The following is a 27,543-nucleotide window of genomic DNA, read 5'->3' on the forward strand; positions in this document are numbered from 1 at the left end:
CTCTCCCCTTGGCTGGTCACTCTCCCATGGTTGGTCACACTTCCCAATCTTTTTTACACTCACCATAGTTGATAACATTCTTCATGGTGGACATAGGCCCTGCGGTTGGTCATACTGTTCGTCACATTCCCATGGGTAGTCACACGCTTGGGGTTGGTCACACACACCATGGTTTGTCTCGCTCCCAGTAGTTGCTCACGCTCATAGTGTTTGGTCACATCCCCCATGGTTGGCCAGAGTCCCTGTTTGGTCACACCCTCCTTGTTTCACACACCCTGTGGTTGGTCAAACTCCCAGTAGTGGCTCACACTCTCAGTGTTTGGTCACACACCCCATGGGTGGCCACAGTCCCTGTTTGGTCACACACCCCTGGTTGGTCACACACCCTGATGTGGTCACACTCCCCATGGTTTGTCATATTGTCCGTAATTGGTCAACCCCTGGTAGTGTTCACACCCTCCTTTGTTGGTCACACTCGTCATCGTCACACTCCCCTTGATGGTCACACGCCCTGTTGTTGGTCACATCACCACGGTTGGTCACACTCACCATGAAGGGTATGCCCTGTTGTTGGTCACACTCGCCATGGAGGGTATGCTCTGTGGTTGGTCACATTGCCACGGTTGGTCACACTCCCAGTAGTGGATCACTCTCAGTGTTGGGTCACACTCCCCATGGTTGGACACAGCCCCTGTTTGGTCATACCCCCTTTGTTGTCACACACCCTGTGGTTGGTCAGACTCACCACAGTTGGTCAGACTCACCATGGTGGTCACATGCTCTGTGGTTGGTCACACTCCCCATGGGTGGTCACACTCCCTGTGGTTGGTCACAGTCCTAGTAGATACTCATGCTCCATGTTTGGTCACACTCCCCATTGTTGGCCACAGTCCCTGTTTGGTCACACCCTCCTGGTGGGTCACACCACATTCCTATGGTGGTTGAACGCCCTCTAGTAGGTCACACTCACCATGGTAGGTTGTACTCCCCATGGTGGTCACATGCCCTGTGGTTGGTCACACTCCCCATGGTGGTCACATGCTCTGTGGTTGGTCACACTCGCCATGGTTGGTCACCCTCCCCGTGATTGGTCAGACTTCCCATGCTTAGTCACACTCACCGTGGTTGGTCACATTCCCCATGGGTAGTCACACGCCTGTTGTTGGTCACACTCGCCATGATTGGTCACACTCCGTGTGGTTGGTTGCAACCCCAGTAGTGGCTCCCACTCTAGTGTTTGGTTACACTCCCCATGGTTGGCCACAGCCCCTGTTTGGTCATACCCCATTGTTGTCAAATACCCTGTAGATGGGCACACTCGCCATGGTTGGTCATACTCTAAATGGTGGTCACATGCTCTGTGGTTGGTCACACTCGCCATGGGTGGTCACACTCCCTGTGTTTGGTCACACTCTTTTTGGTTGGTTGCACTACCAGTAGAGGCTCCCACTCTCAGTGTTTGGTCACAATCCCCATGGTTGGCCACAGTCCTTGTTTGGTCACACTGCTATGGTTGGTCACATGCCCTGTGGTTGGTCACACTCGCCACAGTTGGTCATACTCCCATGGTGGTCACATTCTCTGTGGTTGGTCAAACTCCCAGTAGTGTCTCAAACTCCGTGTTTGCTCACACTCCCCACGGATGGCCATAGTCCCTGTTTGGTCACTTTCCCTGCTTGGTCACACGCTCTGTGGTTGGTCACACATACCACGGTTGGTCACACTCCCCATGGCTGTCTCATGCCCTGTAGTTGGTCATACTCGCCATGGTTGGTCACTTACCCCGTGGTTGGCCTCACTTCCCATGCTTGGTCACACTCGCTGTGGTTGGTCACACTCCTCATGGGTGGTCTTATGCCCTGTGGTTGTTCATACACACTGTTGTTGGTCACACACCCATGGGTGTTCACACGCCTGTGGTTGGTCACACACACCATGGTTTGTCTCGCTCTCAGTAGTTCTCATGCTCTCAGTGTTTGGTTACACTCCCCATGGTTGGCCAGAGTCCCTGTTTGGTCACACCCTCCTTGTTCCACACACCCTGTGGTTGGTCACACTCGCTATGGGTGGTTGCACTCCCTGTGGTTGGTCAAACTCCCAGTAGTGGCTCATACTCTCAGTGTTTGGTCACACACCCCATGGGTGGCCACAGTCCCTGTTTGGTCACACACCCCTGGCTGGTCACATACCCTGTGGTGGTCACACTCCCCATGGTTTGTCATACTGTCCATAATTGATCAACTCCTTGTTGTGTTCACACCCTCCTTTGTTGGTCATGCTCATCATGGTTGGTCACACTCCCCATGGTGGTCACACGCCCTGTTGTTGGTCACACCACCATGGTTGGTCACACTCCCCATGGTGGTCTCATGCCCTGTGGTTGGTCACATTGCCACGGTTGGTCACATTCCCTGTAGTAGGTCACACTCCCCGTGGTTGGTCACACTCTCAGTGTTTGGTCACAGTCCCTATGCTTGGCCATAGTACCTGTTTGGACACACCCCCCCTTGTTGTCACACACCCTGTGGTTGGTCACACTCGCCTCGGTTGGTCATACTCCCCATGGTGGTCACCTGCTCTGTGGTTGGTCACACTCACTATGGGTGGTCACACTCCCTGTGATTGGTCAAACTCCCAGTGGTTACTCACTCTCAGTGTTTGCTCATTCTCCCCGTGGTTGGCCACAATCCCTGTTTGGTCACACCCCTGTGGAGGGTCACAGCCCCTGTGGTTAGTCACATTCCCATGGTGGTTGAATGCCCTGTGGTAGGTCATACACGCCATGGTTGGTCACACTCCCCATGGTTGGTCACTCTCCCTGTGGTTCATCAGACTACCCATGCTTGGTCACACGCCTGTGGTTGGTCACCCTTGCCATTGTTGGTCACACTCCCTGTGGTTTCAAACTCCCAGTAGTGGCAGTCACACAACCTATGGTTGGTCACATTGCCATGGTTGGTCACACTCCCCATGGCTGTTCATGTCCTGTGGTTGGTCACACTCACCATGGTTTGTCACACTCCCTGTGGTTGGTCACACCCCCAGTAGTGGCTCACACTCTCAGTGTTTGGTCACATTCCCCATGGGCACAGATCCCTTGTTGTCACACACCCTGTGGTTGGTCATACAATGGTTGGTCACACTCCCTGTGGTTGTCACAAACTCCCAGTAGTGGCTCACACTCTCAGTGTTTGGTCACTCCCCCTGCTTGGTCACATGCTCTGTTGTTGGTCACACTCGCCATGGTGATCTCATGTTCTGTAGTGGTCACACTCGCCATGGTTGGTCACTCTCCCCGTGGTTGGTCTCACTTCCCATGTGTGCTCATACTTGCTGTGGTTGGTCACACTCCCCATGGTGGTCATACGCGGTTGGTCATACTCACTGTTCACATGTGTGAACACCATGGGTGTTCACACGCCTGTGGTTGGTCACACACACCATGGTTTGTCTCGCTCTCAGTAGTTCTCTTGCTCTCAGTGTTTGGTCACACTCCCCATGGTTGGCCAGAGTCCCTGTTTGGTCACACCCTCCTTGTTCCACACACCCTGTGGTTGGTCACACTCGCCATGGGTGGTCGCACTCCCTGTGGTTGGTCAAACTCCCAGTAGTGGCTCACACTCTCAGTGTTTGGTCACACACACCATGGTTGGCCACAGTCCCTGTTTGGTCAAACCCCCCCGGTTGGTCACATACCCTGTGGTGGTCACACTCCCCATGGTTTGTCATACTGTCCATAGTTAGTCAACTCCTTGTCATGTTCACATCCTCCTTTGTTGGACACACTCATCATGGTTGGTCACACTCCCCATGGTGGTCTCATGACCTGTGGTTGGTCACACTCACCATGGTTTGTCACACTCCCTGTGGTTTGTCACATTCCAAGTAGTGGCTCCCACTCTCAGTGTTTGGTCACAGTTCCCTTGGTTGGCCACAGTCCCTGTTTGGTCACACCCCCCTTGTTGTCACACACCCTGTAGTTGGTCACACTCACCAGGTTGGACATACTCCCCATGGTGGTCACATGCTCTGTGGTGGGTCACACTCACCATGGGTGGTCACACTCCCTCTTGTTGGTCATACTCACCATGGTTGGTCAAACTCCCTGTGGTTGTCAAACTCCTAGTAGTGGCTCACACTCTCAGTGTTTGGTCATACCCTCTGCTTGGTCACACGCACTGTGGTTGGTCACACTCTCCACAATGGTCACACTCCCCATGGTAGTCACATGCCCTGTGGTTGGTCATACTCGCTATTATTGGTCACACACCCCATGGGTGTTCACACGCCTGTGGTTGGTCACACACACCATGGTTTGTCTCACTCCCAGTAGATCTCACACTGTCAGTGTTTGGTCATACTCCCCAGGGTTGGCCAGAGTCCCTGTTTGGTCACACCCCCCTGGTTGTCACACATCCTGTGGTTGGTCACACTCGCCATGGGTGGTCACACTCCCTGTGGTTGGTCAAACTCCCAGTAGTGGCTCACACTCCCAGTGTTTGGTCACATACCCCATAGGTGGCCACAGTCCCTGTTTGGTCAAACCCCCCTGGTTGGTCACACACCCTGATGTGGTCACACTCCCCATGGTTTGTAATACTGTCCATAATTGGTCAACTCCTTGTCATGTTCACACCCTCATTTGTTGGTCAGGGTTAGTCACACTCCCCATGGTGGTCTCATGACCTGTGGTTGGTCACACTCACCATGGTTGGTCATACTCCCCATGGTGGACACATGCTCTGTGGTTGGTCACACTCACCATGGTTGGTCATTCTCCCCGTGGTTGGTCAGTCTTCACATGCTTGGTCACACTCACTGTGGTTGGTCAACTCCCCATGTGTGGTCACAGGCCTGTGGTTGGTCACACTCCCTGTGGTTGGTCACACTCCGAGTAGTGGCTCCCACTCTCAGTGTTTGGTCACACTCCCCATGGTTGGCCACAGTCCCTGTTTTGTCACACCCCCATGGTTGGTCACATGCCCTGTGGTTGGTCACACTCGCCATGGGTGGTCACATGCCTGGGGTTGATCACACTTGCCATGGTTGGTAACACTCGCTGTGATTGGTCACATTCTCAGTAGTGGCTCACATTCTCAGTGTTTGGTCACACTCCCCATAGTTGGCCACAGTCCCTGTTTGGTCACACACCCCTGGCTGGTCACATACCCTGTGGTGGTCACACTCCCCATGGTTTGTCATACTGTCCATAATTGGTCAACTCCTTGTTGTGTTCACTCCCTCCTTTGTTGCTCATGCTCGTCATGGTTGGTCACACTCCCCATGGTAGTCTCATGCCTTGTGGTTGGTCACACCACCACGGTTGGTCACACTCCCCATCATGGGTCATGTCCTGTGGTTGGTACACTCGCCATGGGTGGTCACACTCCCTGTGGTTGGTCACACTCCCAGTAGTTGCTCACATTCTCAGTGTTTGGTCACACTCCCCTTGGTTGGCTACAGTCCCTGTTTGGTCACACCCCCCTGGTGGGTCACACCCCCTGTGGATAGTCACATTCCCATAGTGGTCGAATGCCCTCTGGTAGGTCACATTTGCCATGGTTGGTTGCACTCCCCATGGAGGTCTCATGCCCTGTGGTTGGTCACACTCACCATGGTTGGTTATACTCCCCATGGAGGGTATGCCCTGTGGTTGGTCACACTCCCAGTAGTGGCTCACACTTTCAGTGTTTGGTCACACTCCCCAAGTGTGGCCGCAGTCCCTGTTTGGTCACACCCCCCTTGTTGTCACACATCCTGTGGTTGGTCACACTCACCACAGTTGGTCATACTCCCCATGGTGGTCACAAGCTCCATGGTTGATCACACTCGCCATGGGTGGTCACACTCCCTGTGGTTGGTTGCACTCCCAGTAGTGCTCACTCTCAGTGTTTGGTCACACTCCCCATGGTTGGCCACAGTCCCTGTTTGGTCACACCCCCTGTGGTTGGTCACATTCCCATGGTGGTCGAACACCCTCTGGTAGGTCACACTCACCATGGTTGGTTGCACTCCCCATGGTGGTCTCATGCCCTGTGGTTGGTCACCCTCCCTATGGTGGTCACACCCTGTGGTTTGCCACACTCCCAGTGGTTGTTCACTCTCCCCATGGTTGGTCACAGTCCCCTTGTTGTTCTTACTCCCTGTTGGTCACACTCCCCATGGTTGGTTACACTTGCCATGGTTGCTTGCATGCTCTGTGGTTGGTCCCATTCCTAGTGGTTGTTCATACTCCCTGTGGGTTTTCTTCACTCCCCATGGCTTGGTCACACTCGCCATTCTTGGTCACACTACCTATGGTTGGTCCTACTCCCCCTGGTTGGTCACCCTTCCTTTGGGTTGGTCACTGTCCCCATGGTTGGTCACACTCCTAGTGGTTGGTCATACTCCCTGTGGGTTTTCTTCACTCCCTGTGAGTTGGTCACTGTCCCCGTGGTTGGTCACACTCTCCGTGGGTTGGTTATACTCCCCGTGGGTTGGTCACACTCCCTGTGGGTTGGTCACTATTCCCATGGTTGGTCACACTCCCTGTGGTTAGTCACTGTCCCCATGATTGGTTATACTCCCTGTGGTTGGTCGCACTCCCTGTGGGTAGGTCACACTCCCTGTGGTTGGTTACACTCTCTGTGGGTAGGTCACACTCCCTGTGGTTTTCCAGACTCCCCATAGTTGGTCACACTTCCCATGGTTGGTCGCATGCCCTGTGGTTGGTCACACTCCTAGTGGTTGGTCACACTCCCCATGGTTGGTCACACTCCCCGTGGTCACTGTCCCCATGGTTGGTTATACTCCCTGTGGTTGGCCACACTCCCCATGGGTTGGTCACACTCCCCGTGGTTGGTCACTGTCCCCATGATTGGTTACACTCCCTGTGGTTGGTCACACTCCCCGTGGGTAGGTCACACTCCCTGTGGTTGGTCACACTCCCTGTGGGCAGGTCACACTCCCTGTGGTTGGTCACTGTCCCCATGGTTGGTTACACTCCCTGTGGGTAGGTCACACTCCCTGTGGGTTGGTCACACTCCCTGTGGTTTTCCGGACTCCCCATGGTTGGTCACAATTCCCATGGTTGGTCGCATGCCCTGTGGTTGGTCACACTCCCCGTGGTTGGTCACTGTCCCAATGGTTGGTTACACTCCCTGTGGTTGGCCACACTCCCCGTGGGTTGGTCACACTCCCCGTGGTTGGTCACTGTCCCAATGGTTGGTTACACTCCCTGTGGTTGGCCACACTCCCCGTGGGTTGGTCACACTCCCCGTGGTTGGTCACTGTCCCCATGATTGGTTACACTCCCTGTGGTTGGTCACAATTCCCATGGTTGGTCGCATGCCCTGTGGTTGGTCACACTCCTAGTGGTTGGTCACACTCCCCGTGGTTGGTCACACTCCCTGTGGGTTGGTCACGCTCCCTGTGGTTGGTCACACTCCCTGTGGTTGGTCACACTCCCTGTGGGCAGGTCACACTCCCTGTGGTTGGTCACTGTCCCCATGGTTGGTTACACTCCCTGTGGGTAGGTCACACTCCCTGTGGGTTGGTCACACTCCCTGTGGTTTTCCGGACTCCCCATGGTTGGTCACAATTCCCATGGTTGGTCGCATGCCCTGTGGTTGGTCACACTCCTAGTGGTTGGTCACACTCCCCGTGGTTGGTCACACTCCCTGTGGGTTGGTCACGCTCCCTGTGGTTGGTCACACTCCCTGTGGTTGGTCACACTCCCTGTGGGCAGGTCACACTCCCTGTGGTTGGTCACTGTCCCCATGGTTGGTTACACTCCCTGTGGGTAGGTCACACTCCCTGTGGGTTGGTCACACTCCCTGTGGTTTTCCGGACTCCCCATGGTTGGTCACAATTCCCATGGTTGGTCGCATGCCCTGTGGTTGGTCACACTCCCCGTGGTTGGTCACTGTCCCAATGGTTGGTTACACTCCCTGTGGTTGGCCACACTCCCCGTGGGTTGGTCACACTCCCCGTGGTTGGTCACTGTCCCAATGGTTGGTTACACTCCCTGTGGTTGGCCACACTCCCCGTGGGTTGGTCACACTCCCCGTGGTTGGTCACTGTCCCCATGATTGGTTACACTCCCTGTGGTTGGTCACAATTCCCATGGTTGGTCGCATGCCCTGTGGTTGGTCACACTCCTAGTGGTTGGTCACACTCCCCGTGGTTGGTCACACTCCCTGTGGGTTGGTCACGCTCCCTGTGGTTGGTCACACTCCCTGTGGGTTGGTCACACTCCCCGTGGTTGGTCATTGTCCCCATGGTTGGTTACACTCCCTGTGGGTTGGTCAGACTCCCTGTGGTTTTCCAGACTCCCCATGGTTGGTCATACTCCTTGTGGGTTTTCTTCTCTTCCCGTGGGTTGGTCACACTCCCTGTTGTTTTCCAGACTCCCCGTGGTTGGTCAGACTTCCCATGGTTGGTCACATGCCCTGTGGCTGGTCACGCTCCGCATCGTTGGTCACATGCCCTGTGCATGGGTCACAGGTTCTGTGGTTGTTCCCAGGACCCAAGGGTGGTCTCCTCTTTTCAGGTCCTGGGGGAATGGATAAATCCAGGGTAGGCTCCTGGTAATATTTGACCCCAAAGTCTATGCATACTTCCATTCCCCCTCCAACCTCATAGCCATCTCTCTTTTCTTGCCTCCTCTCTCCTTCCCTCTTCCTTAACCCATCAAAAAGAGCTCAGGGCCACCCTCCATGTTAAGTCCCAGCTGTACATCAAAGGAAGCCTAGGTCCAAGTTCAACTCAGGTGAGGACACAGGGTCCAACACCCATGTTGAGTACCCCCACACAGGGCAGAGAAGGTTATGAGTGAGCTGTGACCACAAAAGTTTTGCATGGTCTCCCAAGTGCAAGAGGGGGCCATGGCAGATGGAAGCAGGTGTGCTGGTCAGCCAGGGTGAGAAGGAGCTGATGGAGCTGAACTTTGGAGGTGTGGCTAAGGGGCTGCAGGAGGCATCAGGCTTCCTTCCTGGTGTTGAAGCAAGGTTAGGTTTTCTGTCAGTGACTGGGGCCAATGATAATGTTGATGGTTAGAAGTGAATGTGAAAAAAAAAAAAAAGAAGTGAATATGGGGGCTGGCACTGTGGCGTGGTGGGCTAAGCCTCTGACTGCAGCACTGGCATCCCATGTGGGCACCAGTTTGTGTCCTGGCTACTCCTCTTCCAAACCAGCTCTCTGCTATGGCCTGGGAGGGCAGTGGAAATTGGCCCAAGTGTTTGTGCCCCTGCACCTCCATGGGGGACCTGGAGGAAGCTCCTGGTTCCTGGCTTTGAATCCATCCAGCTATGGCCATTGCAACCATTTAAGGGGTGAGCCAGCAGATGGAAGACCTCTCCCTCTCTTTCTGTGGCTCTATCTCTCAAACAAACAAACAAATAGATCAATCTTAAAAAAAAAAAAAAAAAAGAAGTGAATGTGGTCCCTCTCCCAGGTCACAAGTAGTCGCTGAGGCTGGGGGCCACTGTGAGCGCAACTCCCTCAGGTTCCTGCCATGTTTCACTGCCCCCCCCAGTACACACCTCGGGACACAGATGCCCGTGTTGACCCCATTGCAGGTGGTGTTTGCTCCTGCTTCTGCACTTAGCACCCCATCAGCTCCCTGCCAGGCACCTGCCACTCTGCCTGGCCCCTTAGCTTCCTCCCAGGCACCTGCCACTCTGCCTGTCCATTGCCACCTGCAGCCTCTGTAGATAGCTCTCAACACACCCACAGTTACCTGCCAAAGAGCCTGCTACCCTGCCTGAGAACCTGCTTAGCCCAGGAGTGCACGGGTCAGGCCTGAAGTTCAAGTACCTGCGAGGAGGACCTGATGGCAACACCTGCTCCCCCAGCTCCTCCTGTGACTGAACCCCAGCAAACCCCAGTCCCTATCTCAGCTTTCCATGTGTCCCTGCCTCCCCCTCTCTTCCCAGGGTTAAGTAGGTTCACCCTCCATATCCATCATTCCACCCAAATTCCTCTCTCAAGCTCTGAGCAGTCCACACACCCAGGCACAGGGTCCTGGGCTGGCCTGGTGGCTGCCTGTGGGGGCCCAGCACTTGCCTGAGCACAGAGGGAATAGGAGCCATGTGCCTATCCCGGTGACCTGAGGTCGAGAGGCAGGAAAGGACCCCTGTAGCAAGCAGGCTGCCTCTGTTCCAAGTCCATTCCCCAGAGAATGGCACGCACTGAGACATTCTGTTCCTGGAGGCGCAATGAAGATCAAACCTTCCGTTCCCAGGTAGTTTCTGCTCCAGCTCTTCTCATGCTTTTGTTACAAACTCCTCCTGCTGCTGGGAGTTCACTGAAGCTTCTGGGGCTGGGGTTTGCTATCTTCCATGTATCCTGAGAATTTATCCGGTTTTTATCTTAAAAAAAAAAAAAACAACTTGTGTTATTTATTTGAAAGGCAGAGTTACAGAGAGGAAGGGAGAGACAGAGAAAGAGAAAGCTTCTATCCACTGATTCACTCTGCAGTTGGCTACAACAGCCAGAGCTGGCCCCGAGCTGAAACCAGGAGCCTGGAACTCCATCTGGGTCTCCCACATGAGTGGCAGGGGCCAAGCACTTGCACCATCTTCTGCTGCTTCCCAGGAGCATTAGCAGAGAGCTGTATCAGCAGTAGAGCAGCCGGGACTTGAACTGGTTCCCATATGGGATACCAGTGTCACAGGCAGGCAGTGATTTAACCTGCTGAGCCACAGTGCTGGCACCTGGATTTTTATCTTTTTTGTTTAAGGTTTTATTTATTTTATTTGAGAGTTAGATTTATAGACAGTGAGAGGGAGAGACAGAGAGAAAGGTCTTCCCTCGACTGATTCACTCCCCAAATGGCCACAACAGCCGGAGTTGCACCAATCTGAAGCCAGGAGCCAAGAGCTTCTTCTTGGTCTCCCACGTGGGTGCAGGGGCCCAAGGACTCGGGCCATCTTCTACTGCTTTTCCAGGCCATAGCAGAGAGCTGGACTGGAAAAGGGGCAGCCGGGACTAGAACCGGCACCCATATCAAATGCTGGCGCCGCAGGTGGAGGATTAACCTACAGTGCCATGGCGCCAGCCCCTATTTTATTTTTTATTTATTTTTTAAATTGCCACAACTCCTTCCCTCTATTCTCTCCTATTGAACTCAGGTTATTCTGATGTTGGACTTTTTCATTCTATCCCCCATGTCTTTCAGACCTCACATTGTTATTTTCCATCTTTCAGCTTTTCCTTGTTTTAATCTCTGTGTGCTGCAGATTTCCTTGACATTCTCTAATTCTCTCTCTTTAAAAAAAGATTTATTTGGGGGTCAATGTTGTGGCACAGTGGGCTAAGCCCACTTATTTTTCATTTTTCATATGTGGAACATTGAAATACCCTGTTCACATGAAGACATGGGTGGGACTGGAAACAGTGTATTTTTAAAAATTATTTGTTTAAAGCCCACACTGTGGCGTAGCGGGTAAAGCCGCTACCTGCAATGTCAGCATCCCATATGGGCGCCGTATGGGTTCATGTCCTGGCTGCTCCACTTCTGATCCAGCTCTCTGCTGTGGCCTAGGAAAGCAGTAGAAGATGGCCCAAGTCCCTGGGCCTCTGTATACATGTGGGAGACCCGGAAGAAGCTCCTGGCTCCTGGCTTCGGATTGGCACAGCTCCAGCCATTGCAGCCAATTGGGGAGTGAACCAGCAGATGGAAGACCTCCCTTTCTGTCTCTCCCTCTGTCTGTAACTCTGCTTCTCAAACAAATAAATGCTTTTTTTTTTTTTTAAAAAAAAGAGTTAAAAATTGGCGTGTGTACCTTTTAGAAATATTTCTGGCAGCTCTGAACAAAAATAAAAGTGCATGTGATCCATTTTCAGTTTATATGTCGTCTTAAAGTACCTTAGAAATAAAATGTATGGCAGGTGGACAGGGAAACAGATACACCTACATAAACACATGCATAGGAAATGACTTAATGGTTATGTTTCTGACAGATTTAGCCCAGACTCTGCATCCGAGAGGAGGAATTAATCCTGCCCAAAGGAAGCTGGTTTTCTCAAATTCAGCAAATTGATTCCTAGATTATGTTTTAGGAGGACGTTTATCCTGCACATGTATGCAGTATATGTTCTTCTGGTAGGAGTGCCCTTTAATCCGGGCTTACAGAATGGGTGTTAACAATTGCTGTTAAATGCATTAGTTCCAGGACATTCCATGCATGCTCCCTGAGCCAAAGAGCAGAGAAACTGTGACAGCAGGAGGCATGTGTCCAACTTGAAAAATAGGTAGGGAGCCGGCGCCGCGGCTCACTAGGCTAATCTTCCGCCTTGCGGCGCCGGCACACCGGGTTCTAGTCCCGGTCGGGGCGCCGGATTCTGTCCCAGTTGCCCCTCTTCCAGGCCAGCTCTCTGCTGTGGCCAGGGAGGGCAGTGGAGGATGGCCCAGGTCCTTGGGCCCTGCACCCCATGGGAGACCAGGAAAAGCACCTGGCTCCTGGCTCCTGCCATCGGATCAGCGCGGTGCGCCGGCCGCAGCGCGCCGGCCGTGGCGGCCATTGGAGGGTGAACCAATGGCAAAGGAAGACCTTTCTCTCTGTCTCTCTCTCTCACTGTCCACTCTGCCTGTCAAAAAATAAAAAAAAATAAAAAAAATAAAAATAGGTAGGGCTTTGGTTTGGTATTTTATGGATTTCCAGGGTTCTTTTTGCAGTACTACATGAAAATATTTCCCTGACAAGCCTCAATGAGTATTGAAAGAAGCATAAGATAAAAACTCACTTGAACATGCAGATTCTTTTCACATGCAAATAGAATACTGCTTGGCCAAAGCAAAGGTAAAATTTTCATCTTTATCTGCAAGGCCCCTGGCTGTGGGCTCAGCAAGCCCCTTCCCCCACAGAGAAGGCTGGGCAGGCAGACTACTTTGTGTATATTACATATTCAGCTGTAGGAAAGAACAGCTGTAGGGTTGGTGCCTCTCCACCTGCCTCTTGCAGGTGCCATGGGAGCTGTGGCTACAGACCCAGGGGGTGTCCTTCCCTGGAAAGCTGATGGGGTTGGGGGAGGGGGTGCACCAGGCTCCAATTGCTCGGAGATCCCAGCTTCCCCCCACAGCAGGCTGAGGGAGACCCATGAGCCCCTTCCTCAAGTTGGGACTCCCTGTGGTACGGTTGGTGCCCCAGGTCCTTTGCTCATCATCCCCTTCTCTCCCCCACCTAGTCTCTGTGCCCCACTTCCTTCACCTCAATAAACCCCAGGCACCAAACCCCTGCCTCAGGCTCCACCTCCAGGGAAACACCCCAGGCAAGTGGCTACTAGGGCTAAGGCTGCGGGACTGTTACAGGTGGAACTTGCGGAACTGAATGTTGCAGTCCCAGCTCTGCTTTGGGGATCTCTCTCTCTCTCTCTCTCTCTCTCTCTCTCTCTCCCCCCCTCCCTCCTAAATAAAACTTTTGTAAAAAGGTGCACCTTCATAGAAACATAGTTACTGCAATTACTAGGAGGAAAAAGTCCCCCACTCATAACACCAAGGAAAACTTCCAGAAAAGCAAAGGGAAGCCCAACGACTGATCCCTTCCTCCGTCTGAAATCTCCCGGCCCGCAGCCTGCAGCAGCTCCCAAATGGGGAGCCAGGGCCAAGGACATCCACGGGTGTCCTTACTGCTGACCTGGGGCCAGTCATGGTTCCTGTTTCCATCTTGGGACAAAAAAAGGAAGCAACAGGCAGGGATGGAGGGGCAGGGCAGGCAGGGAAGGGCCAGGCTGTGGGTCCCGCGTGCTTTGTGGAAGACCCCTGCCCGGAGCTGTGCAGCCATGCTCTGTGGCCTGCCTGTCCTGTGTCCACAGGGCCACACACTGGTGATTATTTAGCATCCGGCTTCAGTTTTTTTCTCTCGTTTATTTTTTGCTTTCCAGCTGCGTGTTAACAATAATTCCCCCTTTACTGAGGGATTTGCCTGGGATTTCTGTAATAAAATATTAGGATTTGCAACAAGCTCTACAAAAGTGGTATTTTTCATGTGATTACGAGGCCGAGAGCATATTGTCATCCCGGGACTGCTGAGCAGCGGCGACAGATGTCCCCTGTCAGTGACCAGTGACTAAATGTCCCCACAGGGGCCCCGCCTCATCCACGCACCTGTTCCTTCCTTTCTGCGGCCACATCGCCATCACAACCCCATATTTCCTGAAAACTGGGGGCTTCCCCAGAAATGCCCTGCCCTGTGCTCAGCCAGGTACAGAGGACATTTGTGACAAACGGAACTGGGGCCACCCACGGACGTCCTCAGGTGAGCTCAGCTGTGAGTCAGATCAACAAGTACAGACACCCTATGCAGACATTGGGGTAATAAATAGCTCCCTCCTGCGACTTTCCCTCCAGGAAATGACTTCACTGCAGTAAAAAAAAAAATGCAAAACAACAATAAAAAACCAATTCGATTTAAATGGAGGTTCATTGAAGCATTTGCCCTAAGGACAAAATGCTGAGAACAACTTGAAGGTCATTTCTTGAGAGGATACATGAAAACAACAGTAAATTCCCTCGATTGGTTCTGATGTGACTGTTGAAACAGGAATCAGGGACACACAGCTAAACGGAGCACCGTGAATGGTGGTTTCTGTTGGCCGTGCGTCCCCCAAATCTTGCCAAAGGGAAGGGAAAAGGGTAAATGTACAATCTGCAAAGGCCAGGAAAACGGGAGAGGAGGCCGCAGCAGACCTGAAAGTCGACAGAAATCCAAAGACAGAAAACAGGGGCAGAGCGGGAAGGAGTTGCATGCCTGCAGAGGGGACACGGATGACCTGGGCTGTGCGAGCCACAGGGGCCCCGGGAAGGCCTGGAATGGACCCCTACATTCCAGGGAAGGCAGGATGGGGCCTGGAGCGCAGGGCCAAGTCTGCAGCAGGAATGAGGGGGTGCCTGGGGCCGCCCCTTCCTGCCCGGGGTCCTCTGGAAGCCAGGTCTTTTCTCTGGAGAAGCCTAACCAGGAATGTGTCCGAGGGGCAGTCGTGCAAGTGCCAGTTACCTGCAGGGGAACTAACCAGGTGACAAGCAGCCCCATCGCGCACTCACACACGCATGCGCACGCTCACATGCTGTCTCACACACTCACATGAACGCAGGCTCTCATGGATGCTCACACACATTCACTCGTACACATGCACACATACACATGCATGCACGTGTATTCCCTCACACGCATCCACACATTTGCACACACATGCTTATACACATATATACTCTAACACACGTGTGTGCACATACATTCCTTCTTTCACATGAACATACACTCTTATACACTCACATGCACATACTCGCACATTCTGTCACACACAATCACATGAACACACACTGCCACATTCATTCACAGACACACATCTACACATTTGCATGCATCCACACACACTCACAATACACACATTCTCTCACACACACTTATATAAACTTACACTTACACACTGGCACATACACACATGCACACACACATTTTCTCACACTCATTTAAACTCTCACACTCCCACGTGTACACATTTGCATGCTCATTTACACACCATCTCATATACATGTGCACACTCATATATTGATACTACACTCACACACCCCACCACACTCACACATGCACTCACACTTCCACAAAAACACACATACACAGTCACACACTCATACACACCTTTCTCATATACATGTACACATGCACACACTTATACACTCATGCACACACTCATACACTCACACTACACTCACACAGCCCATCACACTCACACATGCCACTTCCACAGAAACACACATACACAGATGCACACTCATACACACCATCTTATATACATGCACACACTCAAATACTCACATGAAACTCACACAACCCATCACACTCACACATGCACTCACACTTCCACAGACACACACATACACAGTCACACACTCATACACACCATCTCATATACATGCACACACTCATACACTCACAAGCCCATAACACTCACACATGCACTCACACTTCCACAAAAACACACATACACACACACACCTTATCATATACATTGTGCACATTCATACATTCACACTACACTCACACAGCCCATCACACACATGCAGTCACACTTCCACAGACACATACATACAGTCACAGTCTCATACACACCTTTCTCATATACATGCACACACTCATACGCTCACACTACACTCACACAGCCCATCACACTCACACATGCCATTTCCACAGAAACACACATACACAGATGCACTCATACACACTATCTCATATACATGCACACACTCATACACTCACACAGCCCATCACACTCACACATGCACTCTCACCTCCACAGACACTCACACACATACATAGTTACACACTCATACCCTCTCATGAACACTTGCATGTTTGCAGTCACACACTCACACAGAGCTTCCCTATGCTTTTTTGGTTACTCATTCTTTGTTTCTTTTTAATGTTTATTTATTTATTTTACTTGAAAAGTGGAATGACAGAGGAAGAGATAAAGAGGGCACACTTCCATCTGCTGTTTCACTCCCCAAATGGCCACAACAGCCAGAGCTGGACTAGGCAGAAATTAAGAACCAGGAACTCTATCTGGGTCTCCCATGTGGTGCAGGGTCACAAGTACTTGAGCCATCATCTTTTGCCTCCCAAGATGTATTAGCATGAAACTGGATAGGAAGCGGATGAACTAGGCTCAAATCAGCACTGATATAGGACACAGGCTTCCTAAGTATTGGTTTCACCTGCTGGGCTACAACACCCACCCTACTCATTCTTAAATATGAAAAGATAGAGAAGAGATTAAAATGCAATAGGCAAAACAAAGGTAACTGAGTAGCAGGAGGTTAAGACAAAGCTGAAGACGTCACTCAGAAAGTGGGTGAGGAGAAATCGGGAGGTGAACAATGAGAGAGGAGAGAAAGTTCAGGAATCACTTCAGAGGTGCAGCGCACGGCTGATGAGAGTCCTAGACATGGAGTCCAGAAGACACGGAGGGGATCGCCAAGCAAAATTCACAAGAAGATGCCCCAGAGGGGAAGGGCAAGCAGCCCACCAGACACCCAGAAACACAAATGATAAAAGGCCAATGTCAAGGCACAGCACCAAGAGACTGGAACGCTGGGGACTACAAAAGATCCCAAAAGTCTTCAGAGAGGGAAAAATGAGCCAAATACCAAGAGAGAGGGAGCAGAAAGGTTTTCCCAACACAACAGTGGAAGCCACAGGAGTTGGTGGGGCGGGGCGGGGGGCGAGGATTCTCAGCCCAGGCTTTCATACCCAGCCAAACTGTCGCCCAGCTGTGAAGTAAAGTAAGTGTGAAATTAGGACATTTTCAGACCTAAAAGGTCTCAAGGTTTTGTCCTGAATCCCCTCTTGGAGGAAGCCCTTGAAAGGAGTGCTCCACCAAAAGCCACAAATCAAAAAAAGGAAAAAGCATGAACACAAGAACCCCCAGGGGCTCCCATAAGAGTGAAGCTAAAGGAACTGCTAGGATGTCCAAGGAGAGACCCCGAGACAGCTGTGCAGAGTCTAGGCTGGAGAGAGGGCTGGGGGCTCCAGGGGGCATATTTGTAGGAAAACAGACCAATGGCTCAGAAAGATTATTCGATATACAAAAATAGTCACCATGCAGATTGTCAGAGGGCCAGGGAAGAATTAGTGAGAGATTCCCAGGAAACAGAGCAAATGAAAACGGAGGCAATTATGAACTCAAACAAAAAGTTACACAACCAATGGACAGGAATTGCAGAACACCAGAGAGTCACAATAATGTAAATATTATCAGTTTAACAAAAATTACGAGGAAGAGGAGAAGATAATAAAATCCTCACACAGCATGTCTAAAATAATTAAATCAAGAAATGGCCTTATATTGTTCAGTAAAAAGGCAATAAATTCTAGAAACAGATAAGGGGGTTGAAACTGCCTCTGAGCAGGCACTCCCGGAAGCAGACAAGAATTTGGTATAAGTTGCCTGTTTCAGGGAGGATTCCAGGAACCTGATAGGCAATGGTGGTTCAAGGCAGGGAGGGATCCAGCCCAGGACAAGTAACTGATCAGGCAGCCTCCATGGGCAACTGGGGTTCAACCTTCCTGGAAACCTCTGGGAGATGGTAGAACATTGCTCATAACTGTGACAACTCACATTCATTATCCACTACGGACTGCCCCGAGGCACTTAGCTCCCTGAAGCTCTGTGCCTACTCCATGCAGAGACCTAACCAATTTGACCAGATAACACTCTTGAGCCAAAAAAGGATGCAGGTGTTCAGGGTGGGAAGGCATCCGCATTGTTGAGAATTGTCCTGTAAGACTTCTGATAGCCTCCAAGATGGGAAGAGTACATAGAGATGGGGATCAAGACCAAGGTACTGTTACACATTAGGAACTACTAGTGGTCTGTGAGATTTTCAAACAAGGAAAGCTCTCTAAAATGACCTCTTGTCAACGGAGAGATCGCCTCTACTCCTAGAAGTATGATTTCTGTCACATGACCAAGGCTTATCGTCACTCTCAAAGATGGTTCCCTACTTCCATCCCTAACAATCAAGCAGTATGCCTGCCAGTTGTCGATAAGTTGTTTAGGCCACTTGTTGTGGTGTGCATTATACAACTTAAATGATACATAAACCGATTGAACAGGAATATGTAAACCAATGAGGCAGAAGTGAAAAAATAGAGCCTTTTAAACTACATGGTGGTAAAATACCTGTAAAATATTAGGAGAGAAAAGTGAAAGTCTCAAAGAACTATCTTGATTTCTGCTTCTGACAGTATGCTAAGATAAGAATCCTGAAAAAATCCTGCATTCACTTGCCCTATTCTGGATGGGAAAAAAAATAGTATCTCCTGATAATTGAATGTTCAGGTAAAGGCACCCTGACCAAGCCCGAGACAGTAAAATAAAATAATGGCAGTAAAATTAAATGACCTGGGGCAGGCATTGTGGTGTGGTGGTTAAGCTGCTGCTTGGGACGCCCGCATCCTGTATCCGTGTCTGGGATTGAGTCTCACCTCTGCTTCTGATCCAGCTTCCTGCTGATTCACCTGGGAGGCAGCAGATGATGCCCCAAGTAGGAGACCCTGATGGAGCTCTAGGCTCCTGGCTCCAGGCTGGCCCAGCCCCAACTGTTTCAGCATTTGGAGAGTGAACCAGCAGATGGAATCAATCTTTCCAATTTCTGTCTGTCTGTCTGTCTGTCTCTCCCCCCCACCCACCCATATTCTTTCTTTCAAATGAATAGAAAAATAAAACTTTTAAAAATTAAATTAGAGGGGCTAGCACTGTGGCATAGCAGGTAAAATCACTGCCTGAAGCGCCAGCATCCTGTATGGGCACCAGTTCTAGTCCTGGCTGCTCCACTTCTGATCCAGCTCTCTGCTATGACCTGGGAAAGTAGTAGAAGATGGCCCAAGTCCTTTGGCACCCGCATCCATGTGGAAGACCTGGAAGAAGCTCCTGTCTCCTAGCTTTGGCTCAGCACAGCTCCGGTCGCTGCAGCCAAATGGGGAGTGAACCAACAGATGGAAGACCTCTCCCCCCCCCCCCCCTCTCGGGCTCTACCTCTGTCTGTAACTCTGTCTTTCAAATAAATAAAATAAATCTAAAAAAAAAAGAATGGACAGTCAAGGAAGTTTTAGAAATTAACAGTTGTGATTTAAAAATAGAACTCCTTGGGGGCTGGCATTGTGTCGTAGTGGATAAAGCTGCAGCTTGCGACACCGTCATTCTAGCAGTTTCGAGTCCTGGCTGTTCCACTTCTGATACAACTCGGTGTCAATGAGCCTAGGAAAGCAATAGAAGATGGACCAAGGAATTGGTCCCCTGTGCCCAGGTGAGACCTAGATGGAGTTCCTGGGTCCTGGCTTCTGCTTGTCCCAGCCCTGGCTATTGCGGTCATCTGGGGAATGAACCAATGGATGAAAGCTCTCTCTCATTCTCGCTCTCTCTCTCTCTGTAACTCTGCCTTTCAAATAAATAAATAAATCTTAAAAAATAGAACTCTTTGAAAAAATTTAACAACTGAAATAAAGTCTCATTTCCTGAGGTCAACAGCAGCTGGAGGTAGACATCGTGAACAGGAAGTCAGAGCTGAAAGAAGAAAGCAGATTCCAGCAGAGGAAACTGTGAGAGAAAATGGAGAAAGAGATGACAGGGAATCTGGAAGAAGTTGTAACTCACATCTAATCAGAGCTCCTGAAAGAGATGATGGAGAGAGCAGAGGAGAGGAAATATTTGCCCTGATTTTTGCTAAGCACTTTTCAGGATAAAAGAAAGATTTGAATCCCACAGGTGTTGGGGTGTGTGTGTGTGTGTTTTTTTTTTTAAGATTTATTTATGTATTTGAAAGGCAGAGTTACAGACAGGAACAGAGAGAGAAAGAGAGAAGGGGGGGGATTTTCCAACTGTTGGTTCATTCCCCAAGTGACCACAATGTCCAGTGTTGGGCCAGGCTGAAGCCAGGAGCCCAGAATTCCATCCTGGTCTCTAGGGGCCCGAGTACTTGGGCCATCACCTGCTGTTTCTTAAGTGCTTATTAGTAGGGAGCTAGCATTGGAGGCAGAGTCAGGACTCAAACTCAAGTATTCCCATATGAGATGTGGACATCTTTTTTTTTTTTTTTTTTTTTTTTGACAGGCAGAGTTAGACAGAGAGAGAGAGACAGAGAGAAAGGTCTTCCTTCCGTTGGTTCAGCCCCCAAATGGTCACTACGGCCAGCTCACTGCGCCAATCCAAAGCCAGGAGCCAGGCACTTCCTCCTGGTCTCCCATGCGGGTGCAGGGGCCCAAGCACTTGGGCCATCCTCCACTGGCCTCCCGGGCCACAGCAGAGAGCTGGACTGGAAGAGGAGCAACCAGGACTAGAACCCGGCGCCCATATGGGATGCCAACGCCGCAGGCAGAGGAGTGAGCCACGGCGCCGGCCTGGATGTAGGCGTCTTAAGTGGTGCCTCTTGTAAAATACTTATTTAGGGGCCAGTGCTGTGGTGTAGCGGGTAAAGCCACTGCCTGCTGTGCCAGCATCCCATGTGAGCGCCAGTTCAAGTCCCAGCGGCTCCACTTCTGATCCCACTATGATCTCTGCTATGACCTGGGAAAGCAGTAGAAGGTGGCCCAAGGACCCCTGTACCCATGTGCAGAGGAGACCCAGAAGAAGCTCCTGGCTCCTGGCTTCAGATCGGCCCAGCTCCAGCCATTGCGGTCATCTGGGGCGCGAACCAGTGGATGGAAGACCTCTCTTTCTCTCTTTCTCTCTCTCTCTCTCTCTCTGTCTCTCTACCTCTGCCTCTCTGCAACTCTGCCTTTCAAATAAATAAATTAATCCTTTAAAAAATAAATATTTATTTAGTCTTTTTTTATTGATTTGAAAGGCAGAGTGGGGGCCAGCGCTGTGGCACAGCAGGTTAAATCCCTGTCCTGAAGCGCCAGCATCCCATATGGGCGCCAGTTCTCGACCCAGCTGCTCTACTTCCAATCCAGCTCTCTGCTATGGCCTGGGAAAGCAGTGCAAGATGGCCCAAGTCCTTGGGTCCCTGCACCGGTGTGGGAGACTGGGAAGAAGCTCCTGGCTCCTGGCTTCAGATTGGCACAGCTCTAGCTGTTGCAGCCATCTGGGGAGTGAACCATTGGATGGAAGACCTCTCTCTCTCTCTCTCTCTCTCTCTCTCCTTCTTTGTGTTATTCTGACTTTCAAATAAATAAATAAATCTTTTTTTTTTTTTTTTTAAAAAGGCAGTGTGAAAACAAGAGATCTGGGGCATGAGGAGGAGGCAAAGAGAGATAGAGAGAGCGAGCGCTCTATCTACTGGTGCACTGACCAAATGCCTGCAACAACTGGGGCTGGGCCAGGCCAGAGTCAGGAGTCAGGAATTCCATTCATGTCTCTGACTAGGAGGCAGAAACCCAAATACTTGAACCATTATCTGCTGCCTCCCAGGGTGTGCATTAGCAGGAATGCTGGACTGGAAACGGAGGCGTGACTGAAACTCAGGCACTCGGATATGGGACGCAGGTGTCCCCCAAGTGGTGACTTAACCAGTGTGTCACAAAACACGCCTTCCCAGCATTGTTTATTTTTTTTTAACAGGTAGAATGGACAGTGAGAGAGACAGAGAGAAAGGTCTTCCTTTTGCCGTTGGTTCACCCTCCAATGGCCGCCGCGGCTGGCGCACTGCTGCGGAAGCCAGGAGCCAGGTACTTCTCCTGGTCTCCCATGGGGTGCAGGGCCCAAGCACCTGGGCCATCCTCCACTGCACTCCCGGGCCATAGTAGAGAGCTGGCCTGGAAGAGGGGCAACCAGGACAGAATCCAGCGCCCCGACCAGGACTAGAACCCGGTGCGCCGGCGCTGCAAGGCGGAGGATTAGCCTAGTGAGCCACGGCGTTGGCCCCAGCATTGTTTTAACTGCTGTGCCAAAGAGCAGCCCTGGCCTGGAATCTGTTACAACCGATATAATCTCTCAGGAAGGAGGGGCTGGTTCAGGGATGACCTCATCCTAGAAGTAGCCAACCTGAAGATTACACACACTCACACACATACAAATACCATGAGAATTAATAAACTAGTGACACAAACTCCATGTACAGAAATCAATCGCATTTCTATACACTAAAGTTAAACCATCTGAGAAGGAAATTAAGAAAAATCCATTTACACTAACACCAAAAAAAAAAAAAAAAACACAAAATGAACTAAAGAAACTAAAGACTTGTACACTGAAGACTATAAAGTGCCATTGAAAGAAATTAAAGAAGACACCAACAAATGGGAAGGCATCCAGTGTTCAACATTGTTTAGAAAGCTTAATATTAAGATGCCCAAGGCCAGCGTTGTGGCATAGTGGGTTAATGCCCTGCCCTGCAGTGCCGGCATCCCATGTGGGTGCTGCTTTGAGTCTCGGCTGCTCCACTTCCGATCCAGCTCTCTGCTATGGCCTGGGAAAGCAGTTGAAGATGGCCCAGGTCCTTGGGCCCCTGCACCTGTGTGGGAGACCTGGAAGAAGCTCCTGGCTCCTGGCTTCAGATTGGTGCAGCTCCAGCCGTTGAGGCCAACTGGGGAGTGAACCAGCAGATGGAAGACCTCTCTCTCTGTCTCTCTATGTCTTTCCTTCTCTCTCTGTGTAACTCTGACTTTCAAATAAATAAAATCTTTTTTAAAAAAATTAAAAAGCCTGTAATTGTCATGAGTGTGTCATCCTTGTTGGTTATGACTGTATATGTGCACACACACATGCACAGGTAGCAAACACCTTTGGGGCATTTTTTTTTTAAAGATATATTTGTTTATTTGAAAGGCAGAGTTACAAAGAGAATGAGAGAGAGAGATTCTATTTTCTGGTTCACCCCCCAAATGGTGGTGACAGCCAGGCCTTGGACTAGCAGGAACCAGGGGTTCTTCCAGGTTTCCCACGTGGGTAGCAGGGGCCCAAGTACTTGGGCCATCTTCTGTTGCTTTCCTAGACTCTTTAGCAGGGAGCTGGACTGGAAGTGGAGTATCCAGGACTTGAACAGGCATCTCATATGGATTGCATTACAGGTGGCGACTTAACCCACTATGCCACAATGCTGGCACTTCTTTGAGTTTTTAATCTCTTATCATGTGACATAAGATGTAGACTTATTCCATAATATTAAGTACTGTTGATTTTACATCTGTCTCAGTCAATTTGGGCTACAATAACAAATCACCGTAGACCAAATGGCTTAAACAGACACTTGTTTCTCACTGTCACACATACACATAACACATGCACAACTCAACACATACACAACACACACACAGTACACACAAACACAAATACATCCTGTTCTTTCTGTTTCTCTGGAGAAGTCTGTGTAATGCAGCCACTCTTTAAAATAAATAAATGATAGATCACAAGGTGTGCAGAGATGTAGAGAAATCGCAATGGTGTGTATTGCTGGTGGGACTGTATGGTGCGGTGACTACTGTGGAAAACAGGATGCCAGCCCCTCAGGAAACCAAAATGAACAGTTCTGCATGATCTAGCAATTCCACTCTGAGTCTGCCCAGAACTGAACTCGAGGATAGAACAGATATTCATACATCCAAGTTTCTAGCAATGTTATCAATAGTAGCCAAGAGGTTGGCTCAACCCAAGCATCCATCAACATACGAATGGGTTAACAAATGTGGTGTACCCATACAGTGGAATATTATTCACCCATAAAAAAGGATTTCAGAAATATTATTTATTTATTTTCAAAAGTCAGAGTTACAGAGAGAGAGGGAGGGAGATACTGAGAGAGAGAGAGCAAAATCTTCCATCTGCTAGTTCACTCCCCAGCTGGTGGAAAAGTTCTGGACATAAATGATAGTATGTTTAATGCCAATGATCCACACACTTAAAATGCCGCACTTCATGTCACCTATATTCTTTACAAGAAAACAAGTTTTAAAGAATGAGGGCACAGACATAAACACAAACCGAGACCACACAGCCATTTAGTCTAGGCTCACATATTTATAAATTTGTGCTGATGGTGTATTTCTTCTGCTTCAGTCCTTCTAGTGAGTTGGCAAGAGCACCAGACACCCAATCACAATTATGCAGTAGTTCCCCAATTTTATGTGTTTTCAAGTAACTCTTTTTTTTTTTGACAGGCAGAGTTAGACAGAGAGAGAGAGAGAGAGTTACAGACAGTAAGAGACAGAGAGAATTTATTTTATTTAAAAGGCAGAGTTCCAGAGAGAGATACAGGGACAGACACACACAGAGAGATCTTCCATCTGCTGGTTCACTACCCAAATGGCTGCAAGCTGGGCCAGATTGAAGCCATGAGCCAGGAGCTTCTTCTGAGTCTCCCATGTGGGCACAGGGGCCCAAGCATCTGGGCCATTCTCTGTTGCCTTCCCAGGTGCCTTAGCAGGGAGCCAGATCAGAAGTGGAGCAGCCAGGAATTGAATCAGCATTCATAAGGGATGCTGGCATTGCAGGCAGCGGTTTAACCTTCTATACCGCAACCTGGGTTTTTTTTTTTTTAATTTGTATGTTTTAAGATCAAAACAAACTCAGGAGGAACCCAAGCCTCGGGGCCTCCAGCACCTTGCAACCCTGACCCTCACTCTTGCCTTCCTCCTGGGTCTGACACTGCACTGTGAGAGTCCAAACTGAGTTCCCATTGATTACTGCTTTCCTCCAGAGAGTACTTGTTAAGGAAGAATTAATGCTATTGTTTTAGAACAAACACTGCCCAAATACTGTCTTTAGCAGGATTGTAATCAGCTTTGCCCGCTTTCCCTCTAATCTGATTGAAGCAGATTTTCCACAAAATCTTTTTTATTTTGTTGCTATTAAAAGGTCACCTATTTGGATCTACCTCAAACTCTTAAGTTCCTGACATCAATTACTAAGTTTACAGATGACCTGGCCAGGGACTGAATTGCCGTACTTTTAATTAAAATAGAAAAAAAGCCAGAGAGAGTAGGGGGTGGGGAGGGGGTGTTTTCTGTGGGGAAACACAGGGTGCCACATTACTGAATACACTTTAGCCCATTTTCCTGGCCCTGTGTTCTAAGTCTGTGTATAGTAATGCCTTTTGACCCTCTGCACTTACTCCATCATAATTATCCTTTAATACTCTTATAAATGAACTTTTAGCTTATCTTCCATTAATTCTCCAGAACAAGCAAAGCCATGGAAATAAAGTGTTTAACCCTTCCCTGGTCTTCCCGCTCACAGCACGAGGTAGGAAGCTCCTCGGTGGGAAATCCATTAAGCTCCGGCACAGACCTGAACTTGAATCACAGTCGCCTGCCTCTCCTCCCACTCCCTCCTGGCGATTCTCAGCAATCTGTGTGTGGAGTCCAGACGGAACCCACCTGAGGCTCCTGCACCAGGTGTGGGGAAGACTCAGCCTGCACCTGCCTGCTGCCCGGAGGGTATGGTTGGAAATGGCCAGGGGACTGGCAGGGTGCTCAAGGCACAGCAAGGCCCTGCAGGGCCCTGTGGGCTACATCTGCATCCTGCCTGGGGAAGCCCTCGCTTAGACACCGAGCAGCCCAATGGTGGAAGGTGGAGAACTCTGGGCGGGCCAGGCCGGCTTGTGACACAGGGCCATGGACTTGGCCTGCTCCTTCTCTGTCCAATGCCCATGGTCTTAATTACCCAAGAAGTCAAGGCAGCAAGAGCACTCAGCTCAATACCAGTGATGCTCACTGTGCAGGCACCACCTAGCCCAGTCCTCCTCACCGCTTGCGTGTGGGCCCCAGACACTACTTCCAGCACAACATCCCCAGCGGGAATTTGGCCTGGAGCTCAGTTAGTAGCCAGGGTGCCAGTACAAGTGCCTCCCATGAGGACTGCTGCTAAAGATTCCAGGCTCTCAGACACGGGTCACTCGGGTGTGTTCAGTCTCGGGGGGCTCCCCTGCTGTGGCTTGGGTGATCTTTGTCCCTGGGGTGCTGGTGTTGGGAGGTGACAGACCTCCCAGTGGTCCTTCGGTCACATGGGTTTGCTTGTTAGGGGACTCCTGACTGATTCTCCTCATTGGACTGAGCCTGTGCCCACCCATCCTCCTCTCTATTTCGTGACCAAACACATGATCACTTCCTGTAGGCCCCCATAGCAGCTGCGGAATCCCCACCACCACACACACACACACACATCCCGGCAAAGGGAAAAAGGGACCTGGACGGGGCCAAGGGAGGAGAAGCTGCAGGAACAACTTCCTATCTGGGCTGCTCTAACAAGACACCTAAGACTTGGCCATTTATTTATAGACAATAGGAATTTGTTGCTCATGGTTCTAGACACTGGCAAGGCCAAGAACAATCACCAGCAGGTGGTGCCTTCTCAGCGTCCTCACCTGGTGTGAGTGGAGGGCAGACAGCACCTGCACATGGCCAGGAAGCCCCCTCGAGCCTCTTAGGATTCCATTCACTGGTTCCATTCACAGAGGCAGAACCTGAAAGCCCCACCTCCTCACCCTATCACCCCCAATATTGGGTTCCAAGGCCAAGGAGCCTGCGGAGTGTCAAGCCAGAGCCTGCCTCTGAGCTCCAAGCAGGGGATCAGAAGGTTCCAGGAGAACCAGCAGGATCCCGACTCAAGATCAGAGCCTATGGCAGCGGAGTTTCTGACTCGACCATGTTTGGTACCAGGGAGATACTGAGTAGGAAGGGGCTGCGCATAAATAAGCCCATTGACTTACCCAGTTAATGAGCCAATCCCACTGAAGAGAGTTCAATTCCAGGATCCTAGGATGGCTGCAGGACACCCAGGACAGATGAGGCTCCCTGTGCAGGAGATGGGCTTCCCTGGAGGAGCTAGGAGACAACCATGGGACAGACGCCCGCAGGAGGGCTGGCTCCCAGGGGCCATCAACCCTGCAGCCTGCCCACCAGACAGACACTGCTCACAGCCTCTGTGCCTCCTGCAGTTGAAGCTGGGCTTGATGAGGTCATAGACCAATGGGTGTGGTCTGGCCCTGCTCTGAGCCTGTGAACATCCACCTGGACAACTGTATTCATCCCCACAGGTTTCACTACCCTTGGTACATGTGCTGATCACTCCCAGCAGCCAGATCTCTGTCCTGGGATCCAACCAGAACCCACAGAGCTGCTTGACACC

At 50.6% G+C, this 27,543-nt stretch overlaps 1 long non-coding RNA gene across 1 annotated transcript; it reads right to left on the minus strand.

The window, feature by feature from the left end:
* Positions 1-1,577: 1,577 nt before the first annotated feature.
* Positions 1,578-27,338, minus strand: LOC138844211 (uncharacterized). The gene is made up of 4 exons (XR_011379772.1): positions 27,125-27,338; positions 10,210-10,349; positions 3,827-8,533; positions 1,578-2,374 (listed from the first exon to the last, which is right to left on the minus strand). It is a non-coding gene; the product is annotated as an uncharacterized lncRNA (long non-coding RNA).
* Between the last annotated feature and the right edge of the window lie 205 nt (positions 27,339-27,543).

The sequence above is a fragment of the Oryctolagus cuniculus genome, chromosome 11, assembly GCF_964237555.1.
Source record: "Oryctolagus cuniculus chromosome 11, mOryCun1.1, whole genome shotgun sequence".
Lineage (NCBI taxonomy): Eukaryota > Metazoa > Chordata > Mammalia > Lagomorpha > Leporidae > Oryctolagus > Oryctolagus cuniculus.